Here is a 24,018-nt window from a genome sequence, read left to right on the forward strand (position 1 = left end):
TTTCTTGATGAAACCACAAGATGAGTAGCCCTTAATACATGTTGCTAAGTGAAGGAAGTCATTCTGTAATAGTTACATACTTTATGATTCCAACTATGTAACATTCTGAAAAAAGGCAAGCTATAGATGAATAAGAAAGATAAGTATTTATCAGGTGGGGAGAGAACATTGAATAGGTGCAATGTAGGGGATTCTTTTTTGGATGAGTACGGAGAATTGAACTCAGAGGCACTTGACTGCTGAGCCACATTCCCAGCCCTATTTTGTATTTTATTTAGAGACAGAGTCTCACTGGGTTACTTAGCACCTCACCTTTGCTAGGCTATCTTTGAACTGGCAATCCTCCTGCCTCAGCCTCCTGAGCTGAGATTACAGGTATGCACCATCACACCCAGCAGGCTAGGGGATTTTGAGAGTGAAACTATTTAATACATTTAATACCGTAATTGAGGAATTGTAATAGTATGCATTTGGTAAAATCTATAGACAATACAACACCAAAAATGGACCCTAATGTAAACTGTGGTCTTCAGTTAAAAGTAATATCATTGTTGGTTCCTCAAGTGTAATCAATACAACATGCTGATATAAGATGTTAATACTAGGGGTAAGTGTGTAGTGGTGGGCTATGAGGACTCTCCATACTACCTATAAATCTAAAACTTTCAAAATAAAATGTAGTTACAAATTTGGTAGTCTTCAAAGAAAGGATACAAATTAAGATGGATTATTTTCACTAAAAAAAACTTCAAATGATTTTAAAGTGTTATATAACATTTTATTTGTAAAACTATGCTTTTAAGCATTGAAAACCTATGAAAAGGGGGAAAGATATGGCTCAGGCTTTGTGCTGTAGTAGAAACACCAGAAACTGGAGTTTTGATCCTAAGTCTGCACCTTATTAACTGTTTATATTAGATGAGTGTCTTTATCTTCTTGGGCTTTACTTTCCAGATATATTAAAATTAAATAATACTGATTGCAGTAATACTATTGCAGAAGTACAGATACTGATACAGAGGAAATGACCAGCAGGCAGCCTCAGTCATAAAACTTGCCTTTGAGGCTCAGAAAACTGACCATGTGGACAGTGGCTCCTTTGAGAGTACTGAATAAATACACACAGACATGTTATCATTTAGTGGAGGAAATAACCACTTGGGATATGGAATATTTCAAGCCCTAGGCCAACTTACTTTCTCCTCATAGGTAGAACTATAGAAAAGAAGTCCTTATCAGAAAATTCTTTAGAGGGTCTAAACTTAATCAGACCCAAGAGAGTTCAAGGAATGGAGAGTTTAACAGTGTGAGCAGAGGAAGCCCTAACTCCTCCCCTTCACATTATGGATGGCCTGAGTGCTCCAGGCTCCTTAGCTAAGGGGTTCCCTGTTGCTGGATGGTCATGAAAGTACTTGCTCTGTGGTCCTTGACCTCACATTCCCATAGCTTTCCTTTTGAGTAATACATTATTTCTTCAGGTTGGTGACTAGATCTTCAATAAAGAAGAGATGCCTGCCTCCAACAGTGAGATGAGCTTTTCTGTGTCTAGGCTCTGATGAACTTTGCTCAGATAAGGTTGTGTTTCACTTCCATGTTCTTCTGTTTGACTAGTTTGGCTCAAATCTTGGCTTTAATCTTGCACCACTTGACTCTCCCAGCTTCAGAAATTTGCTTAATATTCTAAGCATCAGTTTCCTTGCCATTAATTGGTGCTAATAGCAATGATTGTTTGGTATTAGCTGTTATAAAATTGAATAAAATTATGAAAATAGAGCATATAGCTCAATTTTGGACATAAGTGAAACACTCAATAAATTTTATCATTTTATTATTAAAGACTGAGCTTATTTATAAGTTTCTGGTGATGGCTTTATTATTATTTTCAAGATGTGGATTAAAATACACCTATAGTCTTTTGCAGAAAAACAATGTTTTGGCTAGCATTCCTTTGTGTTTGGAATGAGCATCTAGAATTCAGAGGGCTACGGCTCTCCTGTGGAGCCCTTGTTTAAGTAGCATTAAAATTGTGCTTCAGAGGTAGAATATGTTGATTCATATTCTACCATATGTGAATCAACCAATGCTCCAAAATTCCATGGCCACAGTGGATAGAAACATCACTCCAGCACTGAAATGCAACAATAAGTTGGGCAACACAGTCCCATCAACACGGAGTTGGGTGTTGGAGGGTGAGTCTGACAATGAAGTTGAAGGGAAGTAGAAATGATTGTGGAAAAGCATCTGAGTAGCAGGATCGAGTCATACCCCAAAGAAAGTAGGCTTGTCACTTAGGTGAACTGACTTTGTTTTTCCTTATACTAGTTTGAGTAGAAATTTGCATGACATAAAAGTTGAAGCTTCTTAACTGACAGTATTTGTGCAGGTTGTTTTATACCCAAATGAGAGATCTTATAACCACTCTTAGTAAATTGGTTAAAATAGAAATAAATATAAAATAAAATGATGCTGCAGGACACAGTGGCCCACGTCTGTAATCTTAGCAACTCAGAAGTCTGAGGCAAGGGGATTGTAATTTGGAGGCCAGCCTCAGCAACTATGCAAAACCTTGTCTCAAAACAAAAATAAATAGGTAGGTAGGTAGGTAGGTAGATAGATAGATAGATAGATAGATAGACAAATAAATAAATAAGACTAGGATTGTAACTCAGTGGTTTAGCACCCCTGGGGTCAGTCTCCATGCATATAGGTATGTACTTACCTGTGAATGTATCTATTAGCTTGATACTTTGTCATTATTGTCATTATACCACAGAGATGGAGGCTTATTCAGCACAGCCAGTCCAGATCAGCAGGGAGAAAGCAGTCTCTGAAGTTGGGGAGAAGGCTGGAGTGCTTAACTGTAGAGTTCCTGTGTCTGAAAAGATTGAAGTTCTGCTTCTCAGTGTTCTTCTCTTGTGCATTTCACATTCCAAGAGAAAATAGGTGGACAGGTCATCTATAGAACTGAGGGGATCCGGGATAGGGAGGATACCCATGCTTGAGCAAAAGCTCAACTAAGTAGCACTGTGTTTGGATAGGCTTTTTACAAGGTGTTAGCAATCCTTCTGGGAAAGAGGTAATATGTTTATATTTAAATAAATAGGTCTTAACTATTTTTTAAAATTATATGACTCAGGAATTGTTTTGTGGTTTTTGACTAAATTCTTAGGGAGATTTCAAAAGCTCAGCACAATTCTTGTAAACACGTATTAAAATATCACTAACTGGACACAGTGGTCTATGCCTATAGTCTCAAGTACTGCTGAGGCTGTGGCACGAGGATCACTTGTACCTAAAAGTTCAAGGTCAACCTGGGCCACATAGTAAGATCTCATATCTGGGAGCAGGGTATGAACACACACACACTCTCATATACATGTACATACATATACATGCTACTTCTAGGTATAATCACTTCTCATCTTGTTAAAATAAATGGAATTTAAGTGATTTTTTCCTATTATAAATGAAAAACGTTGTAAAGGTTTAGCATACTTTTTAATCTATGGTGATATATTTGTCTATATAGCAGAAATGTACAGAGAGGATATTCTAAATCTGAGTAACGGAATCCCATGGCTCATTTTCACTTTGCAATACCAAAGCTCTAATCACAATTTTTGGATAAAAATAATGGTCTTAATCTAACATCTTTCTCTTAACATAGCCGTTCAACACACACACATCGGGCACACACACATATACACATAATATTTGTATCACTTCTATCAATGATTTTATGATTGTGTATTAACCCCAGTTAAAGAAGCTATTTTGTCCAGTTTTGCTCTGATTAAATATGCTTCACTTAAAAATACTGAACTTTAAATTAAAAAATGTGCTCTAGGACATTGGTAAACTCAGATAATGGTGGCCTCAAAAGTGGTCAGATCAAGAACTATCAGTAAATAGAAAAATGTTCAAAAAGGCTATTGAGAAAGAAAGAAATAAATAGAATGACAGAAAACACTTGCATGGACACACCCTACCCAACCCATAATGAACCTGAATGTTAGTAGGTACCCTTAGTAGTGAGTATCTCACAGCTCAGTCTTAAACTTCTCTTTTCCTGTTAGGGCCCAGCCATCTCTTCCATGACAATTGTTCTAACTGGAGAGAAGTGACATCTTATTGTGTGTGTGTGTGTGTGTGTGTACACACACATATATATGATGATTAATCATGTTGAGTACTTTTCCACATACCTGTTGGCCTTCTGTATGTCTTCTTTTGAGAAATGTCTACTGAGTACAGCCTTCATGGAAAATAGTGTAGAGGTTCCTAAAAAGTTGAAAGTTATACGATCTTACAGTCTAGCCTCACCACTGATTATACAAACAAAAGTAGTGAAATCAACATGTTAAGAGATATCTGCACCCCGCTGTTTATTGCATCTATATTCACAATAGCCAAGATTCTGAATCCGTCCTCCATGAATGGATGAGTGGGTAAAGAAAATGTGGTGTGTAAGCACAACAGAATACCATTCAGTCATAAAACGGACAAAGTCCTGTTATCTGCAACAGCATGGATGATCCTGGAAGATTATGTGGTAAATGAAGTCATACACAAAAAGACAAACACCAAACAATCTGCCATATATGGAATTAAAAACTTTGGTCTCCTAGAAGTGAAGAGTAGAGTACAAGTTATCAGAGGAGGGCAGGAAGAATAAAAGGGTGGAGAGAAGTTGATCAACAGGTGCAAAGTTATAATTCAAAAGGAGAGAGAACTTTTGGTGTGCTGTTGTACAACAGCATGACCACAGTTAACAACAAAGTATTGCTCATTTAAAATTAACTGAAAGAGAAGATTTTACCACAAAGAAATGATGAATGTATGAGCTGACAGCAATGCTAATTACCTTGATTCAATCATTACACAATATTCACATATCAAAACACTCCATTGTACCCCATAAATACATACAATTATTATGTGTCAATTAAAAACAGAATAGAACTTTAGAAAATGACTTATCTCTTGTTTTGTTCACCACAAACCTTGCAAAAACTGAAAAAAATGTGTGATAGCATCTCTAATTAATTAGCTCATATAAATATGTTAATGTCTCAGAATTTTGTTTTTCTCATTTTTCTTATTGAAAACAAAAATGTTTCCTGGGAGTATTTGTTTTCCAAATGAGTACTTCTAGAGACCAAAAACAATATCATAGATTAAACCATGATTCCTAGGACTCTTCAGGCCTCAGAGACAGAGATACTATGAAAGGAGAGAATCTATTATATTTCTCAGACTTCCCCAAATAACTGCCCTTCTGTTCATGGGTGAGACAGGCCCTAACTCAAAGCTACTAGACCTGTTTGATGATGTCACTCACAGCATAAGTTCTTTGTAGTTTTTTTTTTTTTTTCCCAAAGAAGAAAAAGCAATAAAGGGACAACATAGAATGTGAAAAGATGAGTGATATTTCTTTCTCAGGAATTTATGATTCAGATACAGGGTCACTGAGATTTCAAACCTGGCACATTAGTAATAGAACAAGACAAACGAAATACAAAATGGACATGACAAATTTGATTTATTCCAGGCAGAGGTTCACCAACTGAGAGACATCTATTGTTGTATGAAATTATAGATGCTTCCATCACATGCTGAAGAAGATAAACAATGTTTTATTCACTTTGATTTTCCATGTCTAAATTTAAACTGGAAAAAATGCTTCTCATTTACTTGTATATAAAGGCTTAATCCTATGAACAAAATAAAAATAAGTAGCAAAGTAATGGAGGGTTATTTAAATAGTGTTACTACCACCCCAGTGTCTTTCCAGTAGATATGATTCATTGCTTGGTAGTGAGTCAAGGCACTTGATCATTAGCAGAATATTTATTTATTTGATCAAACTTTTTTTTTTTTAACCCTAAGCCAAGTCCAAGCTATGTAAATTAGGTCAGGATTCTGGGTGGTTCCTGTACATGTTAAATCATTTCTCTCCTTCAGGTGCTTGCCCTTGGAGAAATTTCTGCACCTTCCCCAAGGAAACAGGAAGAGGGCCTTGCTGAAAAGGTTAGTGGATGAATCAGTGGTTAAATTACCTCCAAATATTTAGTGGGTCTCTAAAGTATTAAAGTTCTCTGTGATTGTGTTTGACTGCTATTATCAATTTTTGGTGACTAATTTTCTTCATCAAAGAAATGGAATCTCTGCTGGCCTGTGAAAAATATGCTTAAACTTTCATTGTTGACATTTCCACTGGTGGATTAATCAATGTAATAATTGGGATTATTCTTGGGTTCTGCTGAAGGAAATCAAAGTTTGTAAAATGAGGTTTTCTGAAAAAACTCGAAAACTTTTAAAAGCACGTATTTTAAAAGCTTATTTAGACTGATCTCAACCAATATCCTAAATGCATATATGCATAAATATACATATATATAATACACACATGTGCTTGTATATGTATATATACATATATATGTATTTGTAACAGAGACCAAAATATTTTGGGTTAATATTTATAAGAAGTCATCAACAATAAAAACCTCTCTCTATATGTATTAGTCATGAAATACACTTGTCTGTATATTAACCCTTGTAGTACTTGTGTCCGTTTCTGACAAAGTGAGATGGGGTTGGCAAAACATATTGTGTCAGTATGATTCTGGTGGTCAAAATGATAGGAGCCACACCCAAGCAAATTTAAAAGCAGGAAGTAGAATTTATTAGCTGGTACAGTGCAGAAAGAAATTAAACAACCAACACAAGAGGAACTATGGGTCTGGTCTGCTCCTTGGTGCAAGAGACTGATGCAACCAGCAAACCAAGAAGTCATTGATATTCTTTTTACCCCTCTCTTTCACTAAGATCAGCTTCTTCCAGAAGACTATGTTGGAAAACAGTCCATTTTAGTTAGTGTCATAAAACTGCATTTATCACATTAACAGCTTATAAGTTATTAGGGGAGACCCAAAAGATAGATATTCTGTTCTGGCTCTTCCATTTAGATATCTCATTGTGTACATTTAATTAGCAGAACCCAGCTCCCACTTAGAACCCTAACTGAATGTAAGTCTGGGAGAGCTTCAGCAGTGTGCTTTAGCCCGTCATCTTTAGCAGTGCACTCAGATTGAAGGAACTCCACAGGAAGCTGGAAAGTTTAAAGAATACTGAGTTGGTGCACAATACACTTGATGGTCAAGAAGTATGACTGGAATGTCCTGAGTTTATAATTTAGAGATTGAACCACTGAAAGGAGATTGACTTACCATTCTTGCAAGTTTGAAAATTCCCAAAACAAGTCCTGAGAATGTATCTCTTCTTCATGTAATGCACGCTTTAGACTAATCAACTCTGATCAGTACAAAGGATCACCTTGTATAAAATGTTTATTCTTTTGGGACTGCTGTTAGTGGGACAATACTTGCTGGAAAAAAAAAGCTACTCAGCAATCCCATGGATGATCATTTTGTGTTTATGTGTGTATGGTAGATATATAGATATAAGCATGCATTTATTACTTATGTTATGTATGGCTACACTTTACACATGGATGTTGAATGACTGTTTAGATGTTCAGTTACCTAAATTCAGATATACTGAAGTGGACAGTAAATGCCAAGCAAGTGATAGTGGCATAGGAATTTGGAGTTGGGAATGAATTTAAAAGCTACAAAAGTATGCTACCTCTTCTGTGACTTAAAGTTCCCCGTTTCTCGGCAAGGATCATATTTTATGTAAAAGTGCAATTTGGATATCATAACTGATTTTTCCTAGAGGTACAGAATAAAGGGAGAGATTTTGGAAAGGTAAACCCCAAATTGGAATTCACTAGCCTTGAATTACAGGAAAACAAATTTAATTTTTCTCTTCTAAGTAAGGTATTTTTTTTGAAAGTACTATTTAATTTTTGAAGGTTGATGGGGGAGGGTAGGTGTCATGAAAGAGAAGTTTAGGAGAGAACAGACACAGGAAGACCAGAAAGGAGAGTAACGCCACTATTCTAGGGAGATAAAGTTATCATTATACTGACATGGTATCAGGAACAATGAGAAAGGTGGGACACATGAAGTATGACTTTGATCCAACATGGCTTTATAGTTATAACACTTCTTATACACCTCACACTGTTTGGAAAATGTATAAAACTGCTTTAGGTTTAGGTAAATGTAAAAATAGTCAAAGGAAGGCTTATGTTAATGCAATAACAAACTTTATTGCTAGATGTACTTAATAAAAAGGGAAGTTTAAATTTGGAAACCCATCCAGAGTTAGATAGTCCTCACTTTCTGAAGCAAAATTATGGAAGTTCCATTACTGAGCAGGCGCTGACACAGCTTGCAATTAGAGAAGGGAGAAAATAGAGTCCCTAGAGTTGATTAGGGAGTTGGTATTCCAAGTCTCCCTTTCTGAGAAAAGCAGGCTGCAAAGACAGGAGGAGCATGCCAATTTCTGACTCAAATTTTTCTACCTGGTGTTAGAAGGACTTGAAAGGCTCACTGTCAGTTTGGGACAATAAGTCTAAGCTAATTAGATAGGAAAAAAAAGTAGATACCTTGTGCTAGCAATCTTGGCCACCACCCTATTATTTGTTTTTTGTTTCTGCAGATCAGTAGACTCATTTCAAGAGAGTTTTGCCCTCATGTAAGTCCTAAACATATTTTCCCTCTACTTGATCTCTGCCACACACCATTCTAATGGTTGTGTGTCTTTTATTAGACAGAGCTTTGTGAGCAAAACCAGTGATGACAAGCAGAGAAATAATTCTGCTTTCTTGCTTGGCTACCTTAGGTTTACTTTGCTGATTACAGGAATTAGAATTCAGGATGATTTTTAACAGTTCTTTTAATTGTGTTTCATCTCTCCATGTTTTAAACTAGAGTGTCAGCCTGAAGTAAGAGGATTTGTAATAGCTGTGTTTCTCTGCGTTCTTAGAAGGATACCCATGAATAATCAATACACAGTAATGAAATGGAACACTTGCTTCGGGGATTTTTTTTTTTTTTTTTTTGGTATTCAAATTTCACTGGGAGCAAAAGCAAGAGACTTGTCCTTTCTGAGCTTTTGCTTGTCCATCCGTAAACAGACACAGCAGTATCTTACCTAGCAACCTTTCCTAGTTCCTAGCCTTTTGCAGTGTGTTGCTCTTTATTCTGTAGCTATGGGTCTGTGTCACTTACTTGACCTTCTCTGGAAGTTGTGCCTTATTCCAAGTTGGGTAATTTCTGGTTTGTAATTTTAAGAACTTAGAATTTAACTCATTGAATGATCCTGAAAACGATATCTGGGAAAGTTATGTGCTTATTTCTTTCTTACTACCATAAGAAAAGGTACCTGCAGCATTTCAGTAAGGAAATAATTCACCTTTATGTGACATCGTAATTAGTACTCTTAAGACAGTCTTTTAATATGAATTTTTTTAAAATGTTTTTTAGTTGTAGTTGGACACAATACCTTTATAGTATTTATTTTTATGTGGTGCCGAGTATGGAACCCAGTGCCTCACACATGCCAGGCAGGTACTCTACCACTGAGCCACAAACCCAGCCCTCAGCTTTTGATTTCCTACTTGAACACCTTCATCAATAGTAAATAGCCCTGTAGTCTAAACATTTTTTTCATCTTTTCTCAAAAACAAAAATGAAAAATAAAACCGGTATAATCATGGACTTCAATATTAAATGTAATTTAACAATAAAGAGGATAATTCTAATTTCTTTTCTTGTTTGACACATTTCACAGTATAAATTGGAAGAGGCTTAAAGCCTCTAGTTCAATTGGCCTTGCTTATTCTCAGTGCGACCTTGAAATAAATTTATTGTTTTTCATTTATATCTAAGGTCAGATGAAAGATAAGTTAGGATCTATTACACTGGCTGTAACAACCAATAAAATATTTCACCACAGTTTGGGGAATACCTACAACCTAATCAAAAATGGTGTGAGACACAGTCAGCTTCCTAGGTCACTATTCTGCACTACATGTATACTCTTTATAAGAAAATAGCTTATATTATTATCTGCCAGCTAAGGTTCATATGATAGAAAAGAACAGAATGATAGAACAGTTTGGAAATTCTACTATCTGGACTGTCTGGTAGGTTAGAATATAGCAGCATTTTTATGAATCATACTTACGAAATAAATTTATGTTAAAGGTAAAAATGCTTTCACTAATAAAAGTCACGTATACTTTTATTTTTCATCTATGTCACTTATACAAATATGTTTGGGATCATATTGTTTAAAATAAACAAGGTAGAGTCAATGGCTGATTGCTCCCTCCTAATACTATATTGATATTACTCTGTAGCATATTGACCATTTAATGAATATAATTGATTACCTTCGAGAAAATTTTAACCTTCAAAATCATATTTTCAACATAAAATTTACCTGCAATAAGTTTACCAGTTTGAATTGTACAATGTGCTATGTTTTAACAAACGTATGACATAGTGTTGTAATTCCCACCAACAGCATGATATAGAATATTTTCATTGCCCCAAGATGTTCCCATGTGCTCTTTTATCATGTCAAAAGATAAAATTATGATACATTTAGTTATACACTTAATTGGATTTTATTTTTGATTCATAAATTGGGGCAGCCTCCATACATCAAAACAGAATGAGCTCTCCCACTGCTCTATGGCAGAACAGTGGGTTTTGTAAGGTGAGAACAAGGAAAATAAAATGATAGGGGAAAAAAGCTATTTAATTAATGCCAGATTACTTCAGGCTCCTTTTATTTTTTAACATTTTTTGCAAGGTTTTAAAATAGAGGGTTCTTTCTTATTATGAGGACACAAGTAGACTAGAATCTCTTGTTGTCAGGAAAAAACAAAAATACCTTGGTATGCCTCGTGATGTTTCTACTTCCTTGACGTTTAAGTGTGATTATGCAGCAGTCAGTATAAGTGACTCCATTTTGGTTTGGTCCTATCTGTTGGGAGTCTAGTGTATAAACTGTTCAAAACAATGACCTCCCCAAAGTTTTCTGTAATGACAATCATTATTTTCCTTCCTTCCCCTTGGCTATCACCTACTTTCAAGAGTCTTACATTACATAGAATGTCCTATATAAATAGTCATGCATGTGTGTAAAAATAGAATCATACATATATAAACTTTTGTTCCTGGCTTCTTTTAATTAATATAATCCTTTAAGGTTAGTGTATGTGTTAGGAGCTTTTTCCTTTTACCTATTTTTTCCTCTTAGTTTTATTTCATATGTCATTATCTCACCATTGAATAAAAATGGGGACAGTGATAGTGATCATTTTGGCTTTGCTCCTGATCTCAGTATTACACTAGCTGTAGGTTTGGGATGTTCTTCATTAGGCTGAAGAATTCCCTTAGATTACTGGTGCACTGAGAATTTTTATCATGAATGGACATATCTATTCAGATGATCATGACTTTTTCTTTATTATTTTGAAATGATGAATTATGTTCAATCCTACTTGGCTACAATTTCTTATTCCATGTATTTCTGTATTCAGTTTGCTGAAATATTCTTAAGAATTTTTACATCTGTGCTTACTAAGGATATTAGTAATTTTCCTCTCTGTAATGTCTCTGATTTTGTTAGCAGAATTTTTGAGGTTCCTTTTATATTTCCATCTTGAACAAATATAGAATAGAAAGACAAAATATTTGTGACCAAATAATATTATTACCAGACATGAGTTATGATATTTAATTATAAATTTAATTTCTTGATGAATTTTTGTAGCTTTTCTTACAAAGAATGTATCCATTAATCCAAACTTGTCAAAACCATCAGCATAAAATTGTGTCATGAACTCTGTGATTATTTTTTTCTAAATCTGTGAAATTCATCTCTTTCTTTGGAAACTTGTTTTTTCTCAATTTTTTTCTCTCATGAATGGGCCTAGTTATCCATTTTATTGACCCTTCAGTGAGCTATTACTTACAGTTATTTTGGTTTCATAGTTTGTTTTTTTTTTTTCCCTATAGTCTACACTGTTTTTCTTTAATTTATTTCTGCTAGTATATTTATATAGTTCTTTTTAATCTTTCTAATAATATTTTTATTTCCTGGATTTAATTTGCTCTTTTGTCAGAGTTTAATATTCCCTATTAAGTTTTAAGTTTTTTTTTTTTTTTTTTTTTTTTTTTAAGTTAGAACCTTACATCCCATGCTATAGCATTGCCCTCTAGGGACTGCTTTTGCTAGACTGAAAATTTGAATATATCTTCATTTTTGTTCATTTCAATATATTTTCTAAACTTTCTTCCACTTGCTTTTTCACTTGTGATTTATTTAGTAATTGAATTTCTAAATATTTTTATGATTTTCCAATTTTTTGGTTATTTTATTCTAATTTAACTCCATTGTCAAAGCACATATTTTCTCTGAATTGAGTTCTCTTTAATTCACTGAGATCTGTTTTAGAGCCTAAAATATGATCAGTCTTGGTGAATATTCTGTTCCCATGTGAAAAGAATGTACATTGTGAGATTGATGGTAGAGTGTTCATTGAGTTCAGATGATTACTGGTATTAAGTTTTTCTTATGCATACTGATGTTCTAACTATTTTCCTGTCAATTAGAAAAAAAAAGAGGTGCTGAAATTTCTAGCAGTAATTCTTCCCCCCAAAAGACTTCACTTTGTACATCACAGGTAACATAATTGGGTCCCCCAAGATGTGAATAAGAATTCAATAGGATGTTAATAACAGAAAGGAAATTCTAGAGTAAAACATATATTTATTAAATGTTAACTGTAAAAAATTACAAAATTTTATCTATTTTTAAACCAATGCTATCTTTTCAAAATATTTTACTTATATATAAAGGAATAATAAGAGATTTAAAAATGGGATTGATAGTATTTGTGCAAATATCTTACTTTGTTATTTTTCGTAGTACTGTTTGAATCCACCTTCTTTGATAGAAGAATATTTAAATTTTTGGTATGTTGAGGCAATAAGTATCTTGAAATGTCAGAGGTAATTACAAAAATCAAAACCAAAATAAAAAACTTTCTGCAAGATAAGAAGAAGGTCTGTAGAAAGAGGGATCTGGGCGATTTTACAGTTTAAAATAAGAACTAGATCATGAAATACCTGTAGTCATTCTAAGGGCTTGATATTTTGTTCTGATGGCAAAAAGAATCACTACAGGATTTTAGGGAATGAATGAATGAAGGGAAATATATGGGATTGGTCAAGACCACTTTGGCAGGTAGGAAATCAGGGCAGAAAAGCAGTTAATTATTTCAAAGTAATCTAATTTAATTGAAAGTCAATGAAAGCCTAAATGGTGGTGGTGGGGGGGAGTTGTAGGAATGTAGAATTTTTTTTTTTTTTTTTTTTTTTGTACTAGGTAGGGATTCAACCCAAGGAGATTTTCCCACTGTTCTCTATCCCCAGTTCTTTTCATTTATTTATCTTTAATTTTGAGACAGAGTCTCCCTAAGTTGCTGAAGCTGGCTTTAAACTTGTGGTGCTTCTGCCTCAGTCTCCCAAGTCACTGGGATTACAGACGTGCACCATTGCAGCCTGTGGGGAAAAAAAATTGTAAAGCTAATGTACAATACTAACAATGATTGAGCTATGTACTTTGCAGTTAATTAAAGATGAGGTTCTAGTAAATCTATACTCAGTGAAAAGTTGTACCAGAAATCAAGAAAAGCACAAGAGAACCATTACTGCAGCTCAGGTGCCTGCTTCAGTAGGCTTTAAATGCATGATATTGGAGTTGCCTATGGAATGGTTAGGTAGAATGCAGTGGATAGTTTAAAATGGAGCTTTATGATGGTTCACTAAATCCCCCAAAGAGGTGAAGTACTCCAAAGATGGGGGAGGAGGGTTAAAGATAATAATCTGCATAAAAGGATGTAGGAAAAAAGTGACCTTGAGTGGTTTAGGCCGAAGACAGGAACTTGGCCACATTGTGGCATTTATTTTGGAGCAGGTTACTGGCTTCGATTAATGAAAATTAAAATTTTAACTAATTTGTTGCATGCTGTTTTAGACCAAGAAAAAATAAAATGAAAAATCCTAACCTTACATTTGTGGAATCATTTTTAGCTTGAGAGGCTTTCACTCATATTTTGGACCAAATTTCCAAGAGTGTTTGGGTTTCCTTTGTTCTTGTTTATTCTTTCCCCATTTCTAATTACAGGAAGTAGTATAATTTTCTATAAATTAATTCAATTAATCTTGGCATTATAAGCCTCTTTTCCTCCTTTTCCCCCATCAAAAAGACAATTTTTCAGCAAAAGTACTTACGAACCTGAGGGTTTTGCTTCTTTGGGCAATTGAATGATCTAATTGGATAAGCATCATTAAGTTTAAGAATTTGTAATTATTGTGTTTTTTTTTCTGCTGAGTGACTTTCTTTTCTATAGAGTCTGTTAGAGAACCCAACCTCATTCTCATCTCCCCCTGATCTGCATCACCTATCATCACAGATGAACCATTGTTGAAAATACTAGAGGCAAGAGCATACTGATCTCTCATAGTAGAAGCAATTTCCTGTTTTCAAAAACTTGTAATGAGATTTTTTTTAAATGCAAACAAATCTAATACATCTACAAGAGAGATTAGAGTTGCGTAGACACAAACTGATGTTTAAACTTTTGTAACCTTCTCTTACTTTCCAATGTTAATTTGATATCGGGGTTCTCTACAGAGAGGATGTAAATGACCCAGGGAAGAATAGGTGGTTCCTAAAATATATGTCCTAAAGCTAAAATTGAACACAATTTACAGTCATTTGAAAAGGGAGGACCCTATTTTTAATAGCCTCTTAACTACTTTAAAGATTAATTTTGATTTCATAATTCATGAAAGAGAAATTTGTTACATCTATGGGACTACTTTTCTATTATTACAGTATATATTGCAAGAATACTCAGGGCCATTTTCCCTTCAAAATAGAAAGCTTGTGTTTATTAAATTATTAAAATACTGCAAATATTAAAACCATTAGAAAAATTTGGATGTTCAATTTTGAAGATTTTCTTTTAGTAATTCAACATTCTCAGCCTCCTCTACTATAATAACTGGACCATAATTACATCAGAGGTGGTGAAACATGCCACAGTTAATGCTTGTGTTTGCAATAAAAATGAAATGAAGGGCTGGGGTTGTGGCTCAATGATAGAGCTCTTGCCTAGCATGTCTGAGGCACTGGGTTTGAATCTCAGCACTGCATATAAATAAATAAAATAAAGGTCCATTAACAACTAAAAAATAATATATCCTATTTCCTCACTTGTACAGAATGTAGATACCTCTCCCCAGACACACAAATACACACACACACACACACACACACACACACACACACACACACCATGTACTTTATTTCCCCTTGGGCCAGAATGTTTTCTGAGACCTTCTCCACCTGTCACTGAACTAATGATGTGATTTTTCTCCTGGGTCTCTCTCCTTTGTCTTCTAACCTGTTCAAACCATCTAAAATTCCTCTGTTCGAAGGCTATTCTTAAAAAGGCTCTCCTTCATCATTTCATCAGACAAGGTGGTCAGTCTGCCTTCCATGAGCTTCCTATCTAGAATTTTAAGGAAGATAGCATATAGTCTAAAGGGGAGACGATGAACTGAACCTGCCCAGAACTGAACCATTCATTACAGGGGAGATTATTGGTAGTCCAAAGAAAAAGCTGTTTCCTCTGTGACTTGTTTTTATTCTAAATTCACACTTACTGAATTTCCTCCAAAAATGAAAAATAAATTTCTTTTTTTTTGGGATGTGCTGAAGATTAAACCCAGGCCTCACTTATGATAGGCAAGGGCTCTACCACTGAACTACACCCCCAGCCCTGAAAAATAAATTACAATTATTTAACACCATATTTCAGGAAGTTTCATTGCTTAACAATGATGGTTTAACCTCACTTGCTAATTCTTCTGCTCCCACCCTCTCTGTGTTCACTAACCCCTTAACCAGCCATGAGCTCTTGTGGTTCTACAGATACACCTCATACTGTCACCACTCTGTCCCTTTGCTCATGGAGTGGTGTTGCCGCAGGTTATATGCACTGCAAGACATCCATCTGATGGGACAGCCCTCAGATACTTGCATGCAGGATTGCTTGAGGCTGTTAGACAGACATAGCTTCTTGTGTCTTACTCTTCATATCATCAAGTTTTATAAATCTCTGGACTACAGCAAACTGTATGTGCAATTAGGAAATGAGTAAAGATACAGTGGAACCTCCGAACACAATTACTCCTTTTATTAAAAACATTTCCTGGAAATTTCCCATCTTGGAGAAAACATAGATGCACAACACTAATAGTTACTGAGTTCTTGGCTGGGCTGGTAGACACACCTGTTATCCCAGCCACCCAGGAGGCTGAGGTAGAAGGATTGCAAGTTTGATGCCTCCTCAGCAACTTAGCGAGGCCCTAAGAAACTTGACAACACCATGTCACAAAGTAAAAAATTAAAAATGGGCTGGGAATGTCCTTACTTTCTCTTTCTCACACTACTTTGAACATGACGTACACCACCACATTTCCTTTAATCCTGAAATAACTTGCAAAGACAAATGTTCTTAGCCCCATTGACAAGATGGAGAAAGTGAGTTAAAAGCTACAAGTTTGCTAATCCCACCCAGTAAGGAAAGGCAGGCACCCTTGAACACAAAACAACTGTCCTTTCTTCTGGGCACTCCTCGCTTTATTTCATGAGTCTACAGTAGCAGATTGTTAATACTATGAGCAGACTTTGGGAGACTACAGAACTTGGTTTAAAGCACAGCTGATCTGTCATAACATCTTTTGAGAATAAAGACTATAATTTTTCCACAACCCCTTCCTGTCTTACACTGCTGTTGCTATAGTTCTGATTGGAATACCCCCCAAAATCCATGTGTTAAAGGCTTGGTCCAAGCTTCATGCTACTGGGAGATAATAGGAACATTAGGAAGTGGGGCCTGATGGGAAGTTTTAGGACTACAGGGTGTGTGTCTTCAAAGAGTGCGGTGGACCATGGTCTCTTTCTTCTCTTTCACTTCCTGGCCACAGATAAACAGGTTTACTCTGTCAAACATCTCTCCTGTGATGTGCTGCTTCACCATGGGCCCAGAGCAATGGAGCCAATCAATCATGAATGAAACCTCCAAAATGTGAACCAAAATAAACTTTTTGTCTTCATAGGTGGACTTATCTCTAGCATTTCTTATAGCAGTGGAAAACTTACCAACACAGATGTCCTTCATTTAGTAATTTTGACTTTCCAATGATCAGTTTCGGTAAAAAAAAAAAAATAAAAAAATAAAAAAATAAAAAAATAAAAAAACAGCCTGTTCGATTGGGCATGTTTTAAAAAATAACTGTCTTTTCATTTCATAATTTCACTCAAGGTTTTATGGTGCTTGAATTTCCATTTTACAAGTCAAGAAAAATTATGAATTCACAGATAACACCAATAACTTTATAATGTCACATTACAAAATGTGAGTCTGTAACTCCATTTGTCCAAAAGAAGTTCCTTTGTCTGAGCTTTATTATATGTTTCCGAGCTAAATGAAATACAGAAAGCAATGATTTAGTATGCAGCATGGATTTGCCAACACTAGTTCAAATTAGACCTGCCAGCTAACCCCTATTTCTCACTTGTGATTCCAACAAATAAATTATAAATGTTGGCACAATATTTATATTATTATTTTTATAGCCTACAATTTACAACCCTGGCTGTCCTTGAGAGGCTCTATGTATTTGTTACAATCCCCTCCAGGGAGGATTCATTGAATGACGACTCCACATCTGGGCTCAGGGAAAAATCCGGGCTCATTCCACTGAATTCCATTTCCCAAGAAACATTACTATTCCTCATTGATTGCGCAACGGAGGATTAATTATGCTGTCACTTAGTGTATTTATGTCCTTGGTGGTGGTATTGGCTTGCTGACTTTAGAATGGCCAGTATACATCCTGCAGCAGGACATATTTGTTTTCTAAGCTGTTTCACTGCTGTGGATTGCAACCGAACAGGTGCTGTGTCTGTATTTCAAGACAACTCGTGGAATAAGAAAAATCTTCATCAGCTGAAATTTTTTAACTCTTCAAGAGAAACTAAGTTGTATTGTTTGTTTGTTTCCCCCCCACACACACACACACATACACACTAAATTAACTACCTAGTACACAGTGATTAGGAGCGATGGTGTCTAGGCCCGAGTCCCCTGTATTGGTTACTGACTAGGTGACTTGGTATAGGCAGGTAACTGTACTATTCAAGCATAAGGTCTGCAGAGTGCCTCTCACAAATGGAGCCATCATTCTGTGCTATTGTTATTTCACAGTGCAGCTCTTTAGTGGAACCATAAATATACAGTCACTCCAGCGGTGAATGCGGGCATTTCTTTTTTAATGTTTTCTAATGATATATCTGGGAGTTTTCTCTCTGTTTATGTATGTGTATGACATATCTGCCTTTTTTTTTGCCTCAGAAAGCAGAAATGACCACCAGTCACAATATTCTTGGAACATATTTTCCTTTCTAAATCCGATGCAAAGACTATGTTTAAATAATTGTGAGTTTCACAACTGCTAAAAGCAAGCCGGTGATTAACCCTGAAACATGATTTCTTCTTTCCTTTCTTATCATTTCAAGAGTTCTTTAAAAATAACCAAACCCACCAAAGAAATTCATGTCCCTCCCTGTCCCACTGGGAAAAAAAAAAAAAAAAGAGAAAGAAGCCACCAAACTAGGATATTTATACAACATAATGATGTCATACATCTCACCAGCTGGAGCTGGCCCATTTCCACCATAAGCAGCATCAGGCACACCATTTCATAGTCTGTCCACAGCCTCGGTTCCTTTGATTCCCTTTACAAAACTGAAAATGAAACTGCACCACCATTCTACTCAGCACTCACCGTAGCTTCCCTTCACACTTTGAATAAAGCCCAAACTCCTGACCACAGCCTTCATGCCCTTCCATAAGTCAGTCCCCATCTCTCTCATCTCATTTCTTTTCTTTCAAGCTTGAGGACTAGATTCCAGTAACCCTGACCTTGACTTTCACATCCACTAAGTTCTTTCCTGATCTAGCAACTGTATTCCTTCACCTTGGAGCCTTTTTCAGATCTTTGAATACCTCACAAAGTCGTATCCTCTCTGTCTCTGCCAAAATGTCACCTATATTAAATTGACGTTCCTAACCACTCTCCCAAAATAGCTCTGCTCTTCCATTCCTGCCTACTTATTTTTCCCCCCTTTAGGGCATTTATCACTCTTTGCAATTTTAAAAATGTAAGTGTTTATTCACCTATTTTCTGTCTCTGTCACTACATTGTGACTATAGAAAGGTAAAGAATTTCAGCCTTTTGTTTATGGCTATATACCCATAGTCCAGAGCCTAGAACGGTGTGCTAGTCAGATTTCAATGACTGTAACAAACCCTCATACAATCAGCTTACACAGAGAAAAGTATGTTTTGGCTTGCAGTTTGGGAATTTTCAGTCCACGAATGCTTGGCTCCATTGCTTTTGAGCCTGTGGCAAAGTACCACATCATAGCACCATAGCAGACCAAAACCTCTCACCTTATGGCTGGAGAGCAGAAGAGGAAAAGGAAGAAACTAGGCCCACAGACCCTGTCATGACCACACCTCTAATGGCCTGAAGACCCCACCTCTTAAAGTTTCTACCACCTCCCTTGGCCCCATGCTGGGGAACAAGCCTTTACCACTCAGAACTTGGGAACTCTTTGGAACTATAGCAAACGGTAACTAGAAAGAGCTCACAGAAAGTAGGTAGTCAGGAACATGACATCATTTAAACTCAGAAAAAATAAATCCATTTTTTTTTTGTCATACAGTTAGTTACCTTGCTTTTATTGTGATGAGGATGTCATCTACCCCATTTATCCTAATTTGCTATTTAATCATGCAAATATTATTTAATGAATAACACCATTATTATAAAATATGCATTTTATCATGTAATGCTTTAAAAAGCTGCTGGATGAAAAATTAAGAATCATGAATCATTTACATATTTTCAAGGCTATGCTTTGCACCTATATAGGAACAAAAATCTGACCTACTGTTTTAGTAATCATCAATGATATTCCTCTCTCAAAACAGTGTGTTCACTCTACCTGAGTTTCTTTTTTATTTAAATGTAATTATAAGAAGGTCAACTCTTTTGCCTGTGATGTCTTACTATTCTGGCTAAATTTTAATCAGAACTTGGATTTATGTGGGGTAAAATTCAGTTTGTATCTGATTCAATACCATCAGCTATGGTAGAAATAATTAGATCACAGTACACCAATATGGAGATTCAGCAGAAGTACACTTTAAAGCAGTTATTGATAACAAGCAAGTAAACAAAATGAAATTTGTACTAAAGTTGCAAACTTAAGGTATGGATATTAGAGCAATTACTCTACTGTCCTGCTTATGCAGTCAGCCCTAAATATAGAACAATTTAGTGAACTTTTTAGAAATTATTTCCCTCCAAAGTTCAATTACAGGTTTATCCCTTTGTAATCTATTCATTGTAGCTCATTTCAACAAAAAAACAGTGTAGTCTCAATCAAAACTTTAAAGAAGCCCCTTTTATTAAAGGAGAATTCAAATAACATACCCAGTAATCTGGGAGACTATAGACATAGATTTGTCAGCATATGAAGGGTCTTAGAGAAATAACAATGTTTCTAGAAATAATTATAATCTGCTTAAAAAGAAGAACCACCTTCTTATGAAAGCTCTCCTTATCCCATGAGAAATGGACCAAAAGAATGAAAGAGTCACTTCTTTCTCCTGTAATTCTCTGCTAATTTTTTTTTATATGTCCCCATGACTCATACAAGTTCTGGGAAATCAAAGGTCGCCATCCCTGGAAGTTTTCAGTGTTTACTAGTTGATCCAGACACACACACCTGAGCAGAAAATGCTTCTCTCCCCATTTGAGTCATAAGGCTTCCAGAACCCGCTAGAAGTTATCTATCTTCTGACTTGCTCTACGCTTGTGTCTTCCTGTGTGACATTTAATGGGACATTTTCTCCATTCTCTTCATGTATATTGTCTTTTGTTCTCAAAACTAATAATCCATATTTTGTAATGTGGAACCAGGATTAATTAATATTTTTTATTCATTCAAAATGCCTTGCATAATGAAGGACTCAGAGCAGACAGTAATCAAACAAACAAAAATCATGATTATGTTCAATCTAGGTCATAGTACCAATGAATCATCTTTTACATTAGAATATCAAAGGGAGGAGACTAAGTTATCCATTTGATTACCTATTTAAAGTCACAGATTTCTAAATTCATGACTCCCTTCCTTTAAAAACAATGCATTTCTCCACATTTATTAACATTATCTAGCTTATATTTTACTTAATCATTTCATTTTTTGAAAGTCTTCCTCATCAGAAAATCTTCCTCAGTTCCATAGGAGCAGGAATTTTTGTTTTTTTTTGTTTTGTTTTGTTTTGTTTTGATCCCAAAGGGCTACTATGGCTAACATATTAGAGTTGCTCCATAAATATTCTTAGAATGAAGGAAAGAAAAAGGAAGAATTTCTATCTTCAAAAAAAGTCAGGAGAATTTTATCAGTGCATTCTACATTATATATAGAAATTACATATATGAGAACTACAAAAGTGTGTGTATATATTTGTGTGTGTTTGTGTGTGTGTGTGTGTGTGTGTGTATGTATACATATGGAGAAAAACACATGTATGCACATATCCCCTTAAGTGAGAAAATAAATAACCAAACCTTCGTGATGAGATCCTAAGGTCAATAAAATGTTTCAGTATATTTTCTCAGTACTAACATGCATATAAAATATCTTAATATTTTGCAAATTATAGTGCATCTTAAAGTTAATTTGTTTAACAAGGTGTGGTGGTCCATCCATGTAATCACAAGGTTTTAGGAGGCTGAGGCAGGAGAATCAACAGTTCAAGGCCAGCCTCAGCAACCCAAGGAGGCCTTGAGAACTTTGCAAAACACTGTATCAAAAAATTTTGCTTGTAAATTCATTTGTATGTACAATGTGAGAGTGTTTTAATTATTTTTCTGCCCTGTAAAGAACTGCTAATCCACTTATGGCCTGTGGTATTGTGATTGAGTTTTATTAGAATTCAAGGAACACAGTCCTGCTATGTAAAGATGGTCTGTATCAAGTCATATTTCTAGCTATAACCATGGTTACTTGTAACTTTCATGATCAACATCACTAACACTGGTAATGTAAAATAGGTCTGATATCCCGGGGGAAGGCACTTCCTCTCTGGAATATTCTCAGTAATTCAGCTATCTGTCCCTGCATTGTTGCCATATGTTATTGTGTAACACAATCTAGGGATGCAGTTAGTTATTTTTAGGTGATGTTAGTTAAGAAAAAATGAGCTCATCTCTTATTAACTTTATTTCAGTGGTTTTTTAAAAAATGCATATGATAACAGCAGTAATTCCCTATTATATTATCATATTAAATTGAAGTGCAGCATCAATAAAGATAACAAAAGAAAGAGAACTATCCAGATAACAATCAACTTTCTGGCTTGGCATCTACTCTAAAGTTGGAATGTTAGAAAGTACCCAGGCATTTGGGGATTCCTTACTGCAAGGAGGTGCAATGAAAAGTGTTGCTCTTCATTATCATGCCTGCAGATGAGGAGACTGAGACTCAGGAATGTGAATAATCTGCCCAAGGTCACACAGTCCACAGTGGAGCCAGGATTGTAATCAGATGCACCTCCATTCTACCTTACAGTACTTGCTCTCTCACTTAGAGTCTTAATTTGAGAGAGCCTCAGGCCAGATCAGAAGCTGCCTTCAGTAGCAAGGCCAAATTCATAGGCCTGAGACATCTATTAGTTGCATGGTTCCCCAAAGTTAGAAAAGCCTCCTTCTCCAAACCCCATCCCACATAGTTTGTGTCTGTACTCTCACCATTGTAAAATTCTTAATAATTTTAAACAAGGAGAACTACATTTTCATTTTACACTGGTCCCTACAAATTAAAAATGGGTCCTGGTTGGCAACTTTTGTATAGAAATTTCACACAATATTTCACTTTTGTTCTTGCTTGTTGAATTATTTCCCCTTTGAAAACACTCAGGTAGACTAAAATTTCTCCCAAATAGGAACATGTCAATCGTCTCTTCCTATAATCCCACGTACAGTGAATATAAGCTATGTGTGCATTCTAGGCAAAGGCTCCTTGGCCTCTCTCTTTGTCTTTGGGGTCTTCAGTCTCACTTAGGGTCAACCTGTGGATTTACACTTCATTATTTTGTTCTTTTACAAAAGTTGTATTATAAGGGATTTCCCTTCTAAGCCAATTTTTTTTTCCTTTGAATTATGACCAAGAAAATTAATTATTCATTCCAATAGAATTTAAAACAAATTATTGCAAAAGTCATCCACAGTCACTTGTTCTAGATTCTAGTGTCCTTCTTTGGAACCAGCTGAAATTCAACTTCATGAACAAATGAAATGCACCAACTATATGCTGTTATTGTTTTGAGGTCATTCCTGTTTTATTATTTCTTCTCTCTTTTTTTTTTGCTAGCCAAAGTTATTATATGATTTGAATTGCCAAAGGGGCTTTTTAAAAATTGGGAGAAATGCATTTATGTGGTATGGAGGCTGCTTACTAATTAAGAATCCGACAGGGTGCAACATAATAGAAAAGCATCAGTAAAGAGTTAAAAAAAATGAGGAGAATATGCAATTATTTTATGAAAGAGTTTCATTCCTTGAGGGAAAAAAAATCTGCATGTTTACCATCTGTAACAAAGGAGATGTTGAACTAGGTAAGTGAATTACCCCAGCTCAGTGTGTATGTGTACATGGAATGGGATGAACTTGAAATGACATTAAGTAATTTTGTTATTATCAAAAAATAAAAATAAAGAACTAATATAGTAAATTCCAAAAGATGCATTTGGAAAGTTTCCCGTCCCCCAAGGGCTACAGTAATTCATATGAGGAATCAACTGTGATACAAAGTAATATCAATTTTCCCATATTAAAAAATTATATTGCATAAAGCTTTCATTACTCTTCATAGTAC

At 35.4% G+C, this 24,018-nt stretch overlaps 1 long non-coding RNA gene across 1 annotated transcript in view; it reads left to right on the forward strand.

The window, feature by feature from the left end:
* The first annotated feature begins 5,971 nt into the window (after positions 1 to 5,971).
* The window catches only part of LOC120885575 (uncharacterized), a 458,357-nt gene continuing 440,310 nt past the window's right edge, over positions 5,972 to 24,018 (forward strand). Inside the window, exon 1 of the long non-coding RNA XR_013425685.1 lies at positions 5,972 to 6,030. This is a non-coding gene — a long non-coding RNA (uncharacterized LOC120885575). The remainder of the gene's footprint in view (positions 6,031 to 24,018) is intronic.

This window comes from Ictidomys tridecemlineatus, chromosome 1, assembly GCF_052094955.1.
Source record: "Ictidomys tridecemlineatus isolate mIctTri1 chromosome 1, mIctTri1.hap1, whole genome shotgun sequence".
NCBI lineage: Eukaryota > Metazoa > Chordata > Mammalia > Rodentia > Sciuridae > Ictidomys > Ictidomys tridecemlineatus.